We start from the raw sequence: 12,802 nt of genomic DNA, 5'->3' as shown, positions 1-12,802 counted from the left end.
TTTTTATTTACTTAATGTCTCTATTTTACATTTTAAGATAGATGTTTAAATCTTAATGTATGTTTTCCATTTTTTTAAATTGTATATTTCCATTTGTTATACTTTCTATTTACGTAATATCTGTATTTTAAATTTTAAGATATATTTTTAAATCTTAATGTAATGTTCCATTTTTTAAATTGGGGATTTACTTATATTATATATTTACTTAATATTTTTTTATTGTGTATTTATATTTCTTATATTTTCTATTTACTAATAATTTTATAATTTAAGATAGATTTACATTTTAAGATAGATGTTTAAATACTAATGTAATTTTTCCATTTTTTTTCAAATTGTGTATTTCCTTTTTTTGAACTTTCTATTTGCGTAATATCTATATTTTATATTTTAAGATAGATGTTTAAATCTTAATATACTTTTTCCATTGTTTTTAAGTTGTGTATTTATTTTTCTTATACTTTCTATTTTCTTAATATCTATATTTTACATTTTAAGATAGATGTTTAATATTTAATGTACTCTTTCCATTTTTTTAAATTGTGCATTTACTTATTATTGTATATATAATTCGTATATTAATATATTTATAATATTTAATTATTATTTATTTTTCTATATATTTATTATTTCTCTTTCTTATACTTTATATTTATTTAATATCTATATTTTATATTTTATATTTTAAGTCTCAATGTATTTTTTCATTTTAATGTAAAACGGTAATATTTAATAGAAGAACTTGGACAAATAGTCAAATAGTTATATTTATGTTTTTTTATTTTTTTATAAAATGATAATGTTACATTATGGAGATAAGCCGTTTTTTCTAGTGTAAAATGGTAATCTTACATATGTTTAATATAGTATTTTCATATTTTATGTTGTATGTTTACATATTATTTATTATTTTCAAAATTATATATAATGTTTTTTTTACAAAATAGTAATGTTACATTATGGAGATAAGACGTCTTTTTTTTAGTGAAAAATAGTAATCTTACATATGTTTGATGTAGTTTTTCCATTTTTTATGTTGTATGTTTACATATTATTTTTAAAAAAATAAAAATGTAAAATGGTAATCGTACATATGTTTAATGTAGTATTTCTATTTTTTATGTTGTATGTTTACATATATTTATTATTTTCCAAATTATATATAATGTTTTTTGTTTTTTTATAAGACGGTAATGTTACATTATGGAGATAAGCCGTCTTTTTTCAAGTGAAAAATGATAATCTTACATATGTTTAATGTAGTTTTTCCATTTTTTATGCTGTATGTTTACATATTATTTATAATTTTCGAAAATTAGTAATATTAAAATGTAAAACTATATTTTATATCACGTGTCATCTTTCGGAAGAAGTTTTTTTTGCTGATGTGGACCCTCTATGGAGCCTCAAAAGGTCACTTTTATTAGTAAGGATTTCGAAAGTAAGTAATATTAAAATGTAAAACTATATTTTATGCCACGTGTCATCTTTCGGGAGAAATTTTTTCCACTGATGTGGACGCCCTATGGAGCCTCAAAAGCTCCCTTTTATTAGTAGAGATATGTTTAATGTAGTTTTTCCATTTTTTATGTTGTATGTTTACATATTTTTTACAATTTTCGAAAATTAGTAATATTAAAATGTAAAACTATATTTTATGCCACGTGTCATCTTTCGGGAGAAATTTTTTTCGCTGATGTGGACGCCCTATGGAGCCTCAAAAGCTCCCTTTTATTAGTAGAGATTGCATGTTTCATTAAGGGCAATCAAGTAATATTAATAACACATCTATATTTAGTCTTTTTTTGGAGCCAGTCCACATCAGATCTCTTTTGGCCCATTTGGGCCGATTAAGAAATCAGATCCAATTCTCACATTTTTTTCCTTTGGGCCATTGAGTCCAAGTTCAAATAATTTTTTTTCAACTATCCTTATTATTTTTTTCTTTTCTTAATATAATTTAAGCATTCATAAAAAAAATTGATTTTTTTCATTGAAAAGTATAAATCTTTATTAAAAGTATATAATTTTTTTGTTAAAATATTAACCAGATAATAAAATTAATTTATCAGAGTTATACCAACTTAATTCATAAAATAAATAATGTTTAATTTTTTAACATAAATAGTCATTTAAAATGAAATACGATAAATAAAAAGATAAAAAGTTTAAGTCTTTTATAAAATAAAACACAAATATATAAAAATATGATATTTACGAAATATTTGTCGATTGAATAATAAATAAAAATAAACCCGCGCTTTGAAATCGCGGATCAAAATCTAGTATATATTTAAAATCCATACGCAAAAACATAAAAGTTGTTATATGCCTCTTTTTGACACATGCACACTCCACTATGAATAAGAATAAAAAAAAACAGTATTGTCATCAAACTTTATTACAAATCCACATTTGTACATCTATAATTATGAGTTAGACAATTAGTTAATTTGATACAATACCAAGAATAATCGAAAAACAACTATATCACCGCATACTAATAACTAACACATAACAGATAACCAATTTCTTGAATCTTAAAACAAATTTTAACTCGAACATTTAGTAAATATCAAATTAACTAATATCCAACCCGTAGGGCGGGCCGACCCTAGTGGGATATAATATACTGTTAATATCATTTAGAATAAAACATATACTCGAAACAATTAATAAAACACATTAAAATCGTGTTTAATGGTGGCCTTTACATTTATGTTTATGTTGTTTAAAAATTGGCCGAGACCCATTTTTTACTCTCTATTCTCAGCATTATTGGCCCAGGCCCATGTTCTTGTCTCATCAAGATTGGCCTAAAAACGTAAGCTACTTTTTTTGACTTTCCTAAACATAAATTTCCTAAACAATCTAAAGCATGAGATTTCTAGATGGTTTAAAAATAGGAGCCTGTCATTGGTCGAGCAATATGTGGGGGAGAATAATTTAAAAAAAAATCTAAAAAAGCAGAGACAATCTCTTGTAAATGATTTAAAAAGTCAATGGCAGAATCCTATTAGAGATTAACTTTAATAGCATAGATTATTGTATACTAGTGGTATTCCGGCGCTACGTGCCGGGTTCATATGTTTTGTTCGTACGTGAATTTACAATTCATTTTATGGTCTTAATAAAAGAAGTATGTTCACAGAAATGAAAATGAAAATGAAAATACGTCAAAGAAAATGATATTTCTCTGATGCATTTGATAGTGATTAATTAGCAACTGTATTATATTACTTTGTTTTGAAATAGCTTAGTTCAAATGGAATAGCATAAGTGATTGTGGACAGTATATAAAAGAACGACATTTGAAATTTTATTTTAGAGATTAATCTGAATTTACACATGTGTAATAAAATTTTGTTCATATATTCTTCTTCTTTTTTTTTTTTGGTAAGAAACCAATTCTAGCAATGGAAAATATTAGGAAATGAGGAAAAACATTTATATGTTTTGTTTAAAAATTAATACACATATCCAAACAGTATATTAATGAAACTGAAAATTAGAACATAAGAAACTTCTTTATAAATTGTAATAATGTTGAATCATAGATGACTTTCTTACATATGGGACAACTTATGTTTATACGAAGCCATTAATCAATGCAGCGGAAATAGAAAGTATGACTGCAAGTAAGAGAGCATAGATAGGTACCATTGTTGTAATTTTCGAAACATACAATGCATGCATCATGTTTTTCTTCTATAGTTGGAGGCCTATTAGTTCACTTAAGATCGATGATGATAAGGTCAACGTCAAGTCTTGCAGTCGCGTTTTGGTTGTAATATGTGATCGTAAGAGTAACTTCAAGATCATCAGTTATGTTATTGTCTTCGGGTGTTATTTTTAATATTGACGTTTCATTTTATTAATAATATAACTATTATTTATAATTTGATCAGGATTCTTATTTTTTAATTAAGAAACGATATTTGTATTATTTATTTTAAAGTTTTCTTAGGATGCTTATTTTTTAAACCAATTGAATCATATATAATGAAGCTTCCACTAATTTAACTTATTTTTGTTAGGTTTATAAAAAAAACTTATTTTTGTTTAATCGGTAAGAAATTTAAGTCAGGTTTTCGTTCTTATGATCTTACTGGGGCCCATCCTTTCCTCAAGTTCGTTTGCAAACTCAGCATCTGTTTGTCATTTGAAAAATAACAATGCAGCATGGTTTTTTGGCCTAAAATGAAAGATATACTGAGATTTCATAATTATGTTTTTTTTTATAAATTAAGATTGGGCCCAATAGACTTTTAAGTGACCAAGCAAAGCAAAATGAAATTTTTGAGAAGATTAAACATAGAAAATATTCCGAAAAGTTGACCACACAAAAAAATTCAGAGAGGAAGGGACTTGCTAAACATGTTATTCAAACTTAGAAGAAAATTAGAAACAAAAGGAGCATGAATGGGCATTAGGCTTGGACACTCCCAATGATGCGAAGCTAACCATTGTGAGGCTTCTTGACGGTGCAGACATCCTTAGGTACCTGCATAACAGTGTTGATATTGTTTGGTAGTGATGAGTTTAGAACCTAAAGTTTGATAAACTGAGATCCCCCAACTGCGCTGGCGTTATGGCACAATGAACATGTGAAGGAAGAGAATCCACGGGCAGGCACCACCCATTAGTAGTTTTAATTCTAACAACTTCTCCAGTGCCAAGGAACTCCACAATCTGTTATAATAACAAATGAGATAATGAAGATATACATGCAGGTCTTTAGCTGATTGATGTGGGATCATTAATTGAATATCAGTCTATGTCTTGAGATGGAACCTTCTCCAAGCTAAGGACCAAATTAAAAGTCCCACAGCTTGCATCAACTCTAGATATCTCTGCTGTTGCAATGGCATTGGCTGTGATGTGGCCAGGACAGCCATAACCCTAATAAGCCCGACCAAATTAAAAAACGAATCTTCCATCCACATATAAAAAAAAAATAGAAACAAAGCATTTCAACATACCTTAATAGAGCCACCAACAACACCTAAAGCTCCAAGCTTTGGAATGATATGGAACGGAAACTCTGCCTTCTCCCAGTATTGATGAGTAAAAATCAAAGAAAGAAGGATGATGTCACGCAATGATAATATCAAAGTAAACAAACAAACAAACACAAAGATAGACAAACCTCTGTCATAATGGGGGCAACTTCTTTCTCCATGAACTCCCTCACTCTTCCGCACAGCCTGCTCCTCTGGAGTCAATAGTTCACTGAAATGATAATAGTCTGAAGCTGTAATAAAGTATACAAACACACAGATTGAAGCAAAAGCACAACAAAACATAACAAAAAATGTATATTCTCTGAAAAAAATCCTTACTGCACGTTGGGAACTTAGAGGCTGGAGTTGCTTGAGGAAATGCAACGAATACGTTCATAGCCGGCAAATCAAAATACGAACTCTTCACCTTCTTCTCAGCGTTATCTACAATTCATTCACAAACTCAATAAGATTTCATTTCCTATACAGTTCTGATTCCATAAGTCTATGCAATCATGAATCCCTTGTATGATCTACAAATGAAAGCAATCTAAGAATTAGAAATCGCAAAATTCTCGGAATCAAAAACACAATTTCATTGACAGAACCAATCATATTACTTGGTATATCAGGTGATCGACGAATGAAAACTCAACCAATTCTCCAGAAATGAAACATGACAAGATAACAAAAGATCAAACCAGCAAGCGAAAATAGATGAATCATGAGAACGCAACATGCAAACCATTAGAGAAAAGAGATGATAGCGAACCTCGATCTGTAGATGATAGCACAGTCATGGTGGCGATGATTGCGATTGAAACCTTTTCGTTGGTTTCATGATAGGAACGAAAGTTGATAATGGAATTAATATAATAACAATCAGGAGTTTTGATCAAGGATCAGACCTGGTTACATGGAGCTTATTGTATTCAGATACTTTATCAAGATAACCAAAAAGTCATCCTGCCTCGGGGAGACGTTACAGATTTCGGATCAACGCGGAGGTCGCATGTGAAAGAGGAAGACGACGACGAACCTTAATATCAATTGAGTCTCTAAATGGGCTAAAGGTACGGGCCTAACCTATTCATTTTAATAAAAGCCCAGCTCTCAAACACTCAATTACAGAACAGCTGAAGTAAACAAATCGCAGAGGCTTTGGTATGGCAACACGTGTCGGGATTTGCCCCTCCCACTGTACTGACGTGGCGCAAGGAGGTGAGAGAAAACCCTGTTTTATTATATAAGATTATCAATTTTCATACTTTGTACTTTATATATATACTAGATGGTTGTCCGCGAATTCGTAGATATAAATATTATATAAATATATATTATATATAAAATTTCGAAAATTTTCCATAAATTTGATGTAAAAACAACTGATAAATATTTAGTAATAACAAATGTTTATGAAATTATATATTTAAATACAATATTTACTTCTCCTACATATATTATACATATTCTTCAGCCTATTTTTTTTAATTAATTTTTGCTAATGTTTTCCTAAATTTTTACTTATTTTTTGTCAAATATTTATTTTTCTCTCTAAATAGAAATACATATTATACAATCAATAAACTAAAACTCCATCTTATAATTCTTTTCAATCATAGCATTACCTTATTCACTTTTTAATTTATTTAAATGCAAAATAATTTTTAATCAAAGTTCTCACATGTTTCGTTCAATATAATTCGGCCAATCTTTGAAACCTAATTATTTATAAAGCATATATGGACGATATAAGAGATTAATAATATTAAAATATATGATTATAATTTTTATATGAATATGAAATCATTATATTGATTTCTATAAATTGTGTTCTATTAATTAACCGTCCAATCTAAACTAAAATAAATAAAATTAAAAATTATCGACCAAAAAAATTATTACAATTTTCTTAAGACTTCACAAATGATCGACATGTAAGCCAAAGTCACTTAAGTGACTTTTTTAAATATATATGCGTATTTATATTTTTCATAAATGTTTTATAAATTCTTATAAATAATTTAAAATTATGATAAAATAATTTTGTAAGCCCTGATAAATAATTTTATAATATTTTTAATAAAAGACTTATAAGACACATATGGACATTGTAATACATTAATTAATGCTTATTATAATACTATGTGAATATAATGTTTTATATTAAAAAATATTAAATCGTTATATCGATTTCGATAAATTGTGTTCTATTAATTATTTTATGTTGTATATAGATACAATAGAAATTAATCAAGCATTATTACACTTTTTATAATTTTGAAAATTAGTTACTATAAATTATTATTTGTAATATCATTTAGATTATTTGGTAAGTGACACTAATTAGTTCTAGACTTACCTTATATTTTAAATCAAATTAAAATAATTGAAACTCTCTCAACCAATCAAGTTATAACATTTTTTCTTAAATTCTCTCTATGATTGACACATAAGCAAAAAATCACTTAATTGACTTCTCATTCAATATATAGGAGAATATACTAATTAACAGAAATATTTTAACCATTTAGTTTTTTTTTTTTGATAATCCATGTAATCTGGACACCCCAGAGAAAACTCGACTAGCGTCTAAGTACACCTCCGCAGAAGATATTCTGGAGGGCTGCCTTTTTTACCTCATTTTAATCGACGATGACTAGGAGAATTCGAACTCGGATCCTTATTGGGCCGAAAGCTCCCTCAAGACCATTGGGCCGTCAAGACCATTTAGTTTACAATTAAAATGGTATAATTAGTTGCTTAAGTTATCTAGGAAAATTATAGTCAACACAAATATTAAACATTACTTTTTTATTAAAAAAAAATTTCAGGTTTATCTTTGTTCGAAACAGAGTTGTGATGATGTACATCAAAAAGTAGCATAATGTTATACAAATGGATTAGGGTATGTATTTTGTGGTTTGGGGATTAGAATACATATTTGTTTACTGAGTAAAAATTGGTTGTTTTTGAATTTTATATGGAAAATTAGGTGATATAACCAAACAAAAACCCATAATTCATTATATAACCAAAATCACATCCTCTCTCCTCTTCTCTCTTCCTATCTCTCTCTAACCTCTTTCTACAAAATTAATTTTACTTTTTTTTTGGTTATATCACAAATAAGCCCTTTATATATAGACATCATTTTGCCAAAAATAAAAAAAGGAAATCACTTACGATAGGAAACTAACAGAACCAATTAAAAATGAGCTATTGAGCAAGAAAATCGAGTGGTCTAGATGGGCCTTTAGTTTTGTTGAGATTTCTAAATGGTTTAAAATGGGATAAACTGACTGGATGAGTAATAGGTGGCAAAATAAATTTTAAAAGTCTAAATAAAAGAGTGACATAACACTGTAAATAATTTCAAAAGGTAAGGACATAATTCTAGTAGAGATTCTACTTTAATACTATACAATTTTAGAAAAAAATCAATTTTTAAAAATTGTATTTTTCATATTTTCTTCTTAAATTTTGAATGCTTTTTGATTTTTAAAATTTTTATTCTGAAATTCTGATTTAAAAAAAAAACAGAATAAGAATAATTAAGTTAATTAATCACAATTACTTAGAATTTATATATTCGTGGAACTAATTCTAGATCATTAGAAATATATGAATAAAACATATTAGATATAAATATGACACAAAGATAACAAAACCAATAATCTGATTTGGTACAGTGGTTGAGCATATGGTTTAATTTTGTTTGAACCTAGGTTTGATTCCTATGGACAGATTAAAAATTAATTTTATTATTTTTTACTAGAGCCGGGGTCCGCGGGGATAATATGTTTTATTAAAGTAAATTTTTATATTTTTGTAGTTTTAAGTATCAGATATTGAACCTAGGTTCGTTGTAGAATTAACCATAGAGTTTTTGTTTGAATGAGATGCGGTGATCAGTTTCTGTTTTCTAAACAATAGTAAGTTTGAAAAATATATGGTTGTTTGCATTGAAATTTAAATTTTAAAACAGTTGACTCGTGTCGGTTTCCGTCTTGTGGTTTGATCCCATGTGGAGGTATGCCATCAGGCTTAGGATAGCAGTTTATTCCTCTTTTGAAAGCGTTGTATGATATCTATGTCGTTGTCAAAGTAAAAGCGCGATCCTGGTGTGGTTGTGAGTGATAGTTTCCCTGAAAAGTGAAATATTTGTAAGCATTTAGTTAGACATAAACCTTATGTTTAGTTGATTACCTTCATATAACCTTGGAATGATATTTATGATGATTACGATTTAGTTTTTCCTGGTAGATATGTGATTTAACTCTCTGAAATTGGCCGTCTCATTGTCCCATATAGTTAGACGGACCAATTTGGATCTACAAAAAAATATTGTATTATATATTTATTGCTTAACGCAATCCAATAATGATTTTTGTATCTGTGTTGTGGTTATATAAATCACTTCCTTGGAAGAGGCATATGCGGCCAACAACATCTGTGGGAATAATTTGTTAAAAAATAGAGAATTTATTTGTATGTGTGATAGGTATGGGTTTTTTTTGACCTGGAAGGAAGTTGGTTGCACTTGCTAAGCTGAACAACTGGGGATAGCGTTGGGGCCGGAAAATGTATGAAGGATCTGGTGAAATGTTTTCTTGAATCAGTGTTATAATTGTTGTCTCATTGATATTGATTATGTATGGTTGAACGGTAAGCATGTACCGTCGGTTATTGGGAAGAAGATTAAAATATCTAATGTGATAAATTTTCCCTTCCTCGAACCGTTGGTACATTGTGTCAGACGTAGAAATAGGCACCCGCCCTTCCATTTTTTGTTCTTGTTGAGTGGTTAAAAGCAATTATTTGAAATGTTGTTGGAATAATTAAAAGTAAGTATTTTTTAGACAAACCTATATGTCTAGATAAATGAAAGTTGTTCTTAGGAAAGCATTTTTATTTGTGTGATTTGTGATGGGACACATCCTAATGATCCTAGCGATAATTGGTTGATGTCCGAGGTTGTCGCTCCACTTGTTGTGAACTTCGGCTAGAATTACAAAAAGATAAATTGAAAACAAAAATAGAGAAAAATAGCAATTAAAAAATCAAGTAAAAAAATTATTTAAAAAAATTGTATTTTGAAAACGTATAATCTAAGACTATTACTTAATTATTTTTTTATTTTAATGTTTTTTAATATTTTTAATTAAATTTTATATATCTAGGGTATAAGGGTCATTTTACCTATTAAATGAAACATTTTGGTCATTCTATCAAAACTTTCCTTCTTTATCACAATTTTGTTTTTGTTTTGTTTTTATAACATATTATAAACAAATAAAATTTAATAATATATGGAAATAAAATTTCGGTTGTATAGGATTTTTCGAGTTTTTGGTGGTGCTGGAAAATAATTGGTCATTGTGACTTTAATCGTTTTAAAATATAAAGTAAGTTTTAAAATATGCAATTAATATATGTTTTTGTATGGTTTAAAACTAATAAGATGTAAATAATGAATAATATATTAAAACTAAATATATATATATATAACCAAATTTATGATAAAGATGGTCAAACGGTTTATAATTTGTATGTTAAATTAAAAAACATCTTCTAGATAAAAGAAAAATCTACATTTGTATTTGTGCATTAAATGAAAAAGGGAAATAATATGAAAAACTTTTTTGCAAACAATAGAGTGCATTAACAACTTGTATATTTTGTTTATTAGAGTTTAGGATAAATAATTAATATTTCAATAATAATAATGTTTTCATTCAAAAATGATAATATTTAAGTTGAAGATGAAGAGAATCACGATGAGATGGAGTCGGTGATTAGGGTTAGGGTGAGGATGAGTGATCTTTAGTTTTTAAGGAATTATATGTTTTAGAGCTTTTAGTATTAATTAACTAGGGATTATGTTTTAGGGCTTTTAGTATATGAGTAATAATGGGTTAGTGCCTTTAGTATCTGAATAATAATGGGCTGTTAAAATGGAATGCTGAGAATGGTGTAAATAGACTCTGAAATTTAGTAATAATAGATTGCGAAAGTTGGTCTTTCAAGCCCAGTCCGGGATAACATGGCAGATTGGTTTTCAATTTTTTTTCCTATATGGCACCTCTAAAAAAACTCCAGTTTAGCTGTTTTTATAGTGAGATTAATTATTTAAAATGTAAAATATATTTAATCTACATACGGTCAATGTATGTATAAACTTAATTATCTTTGTTTGTATATGAAATTTGTATATATTATGTGTTGATGTATGTTTTAGTACCGAATCCGTATTTATGTACCGATCGAAACTGCAATTGTCTATCGATGTGTGAATTGATCGATTTTTCCGTAAAGCGTATGTTCTTTAAACTATGAAATGTACATTATTTTAGTATGTCATTAGCATCTTTCACTTCTCGTTAGTGCGTCACCACTGTCCTTTGTTACAAGAGTAATCATAATGGTTTTGTTACTTTTCCATCAAATTAATCCACCTTTTTATAACACTTTCTGGTTGTTGAGCAGACTTTTGCGACTTTAACCAGCAGTTTATAATAAATGGTTATAAACTCTCTGTTTTCTAGAAATGATTGCCATCCGTTTCGTTTAAATTTATAACAATTGGTGTAAATCATTTCCCTCTGTTTCTTAATATTATATATTCTAGAAAAAAAATTTGTTATAAAAAGATCTATTTTTTACATTTTCAAAACATTTTTTATTAACTAATTGTAAATTTCAAAAACTTAATTATATTTACTAAATTTTTATTGGTTTAAAATTATGGAACAAAGATAAACATAAAAAATTATGTAAATTTAATGTGTTTCATTAAAATATGTGAAAAAATTATAATATATAATATTAAAAAACAGAAGGAGTATCTTTTAACCATTTTCCTTTCATCCGTCTGATTCGAATCAACATAAACCAGTTTACGTTCAACATAAGTATGCTTCAGTGGCAGCCAAGAAAATTAACTAATGTTCACATTAATCAACGCGTTTATTGACGCCGACACTCATTATTTAGTAATAATTTTCTTTTGTCAATTTATCGTAAACTGTGTTTCCATGCGACTTCTTGTTACATGTACTAGAGATTTTTTCTGCGTTTCGCGCGAATTGTGTTTTATAAATTTATTTTATTTATAATATTATTTGTCGGTTTTGTTTTTTACATGAACTTCTTGTTTTTCCAATGTTAGTTTTTTTTTAATTTAAATTTATATGTTTATAATTTTTCATTTTTCTTGTTGTAGATGGAGAATTATATTTTTTATTGATGGTTTTTTATATGTGACATAAACTTTTTGAATTTTAAAATAATGTTATATATAGTACGATTAACACATTAAAGAAGAGAAACATATTCAGGCACATTTTACACAGGTTTTATATGCATAATTTTAAACATTATATATGTATATATTATAAGTTTAAAACATGTAAATGCTTTCTAAAGCTAAATACTTGTTCTGAGTTTACATAACTTATCGAAAGTTTTATCTCTTTTTAAATTCAAATCACAGAAAAAAATATCAAAAAGTCAGTATAGATGGATTTTTTGGGCTTTTAAATCAACACTGAAAAATTACATGAATCAGATAACAACAATTTTATAAACAACTGGATAAAATTTGACCGAGCCAAAGATTTTCACACAATATGTTCTTTCTTCTTCAAATTGCGAAGAGCCTATAGGCACAAGAAAAAAATTCATAATTTTTGTTTTCACTTATATAACATTTTTTCTCCTTTACACACGGAGTTTATTACACTGCTATAAGCAATGGAAAACTCTATTCATATAAGATTCACATCTATGCATTT

General features: G+C 27.5%; 1 long non-coding RNA gene across 1 annotated transcript; it reads right to left on the bottom strand.

The window, feature by feature from the left end:
• Window positions 1-4,299: 4,299 nt before the first annotated feature.
• Window positions 4,300-11,684, bottom strand: LOC125610115. The gene is made up of 2 exons (XR_007340130.1): window positions 4,986-11,684; window positions 4,300-4,905 (listed from the first exon to the last, which is right to left on the bottom strand). It is a non-coding gene; the product is annotated as an uncharacterized LOC125610115 (long non-coding RNA).
• Window positions 11,685-12,802: the final 1,118 nt, after the last annotated feature.

The sequence above is a fragment of the Brassica napus genome, chromosome A6 (genome assembly GCF_020379485.1).
Source record: "Brassica napus cultivar Da-Ae chromosome A6, Da-Ae, whole genome shotgun sequence".
Taxonomy (NCBI): Eukaryota; Viridiplantae; Streptophyta; class Magnoliopsida; order Brassicales; family Brassicaceae; genus Brassica; species Brassica napus.
Note: the sequence above shows the minus strand (reverse complement) of the source record. Positions and strands in the feature narration are given on the sequence as shown.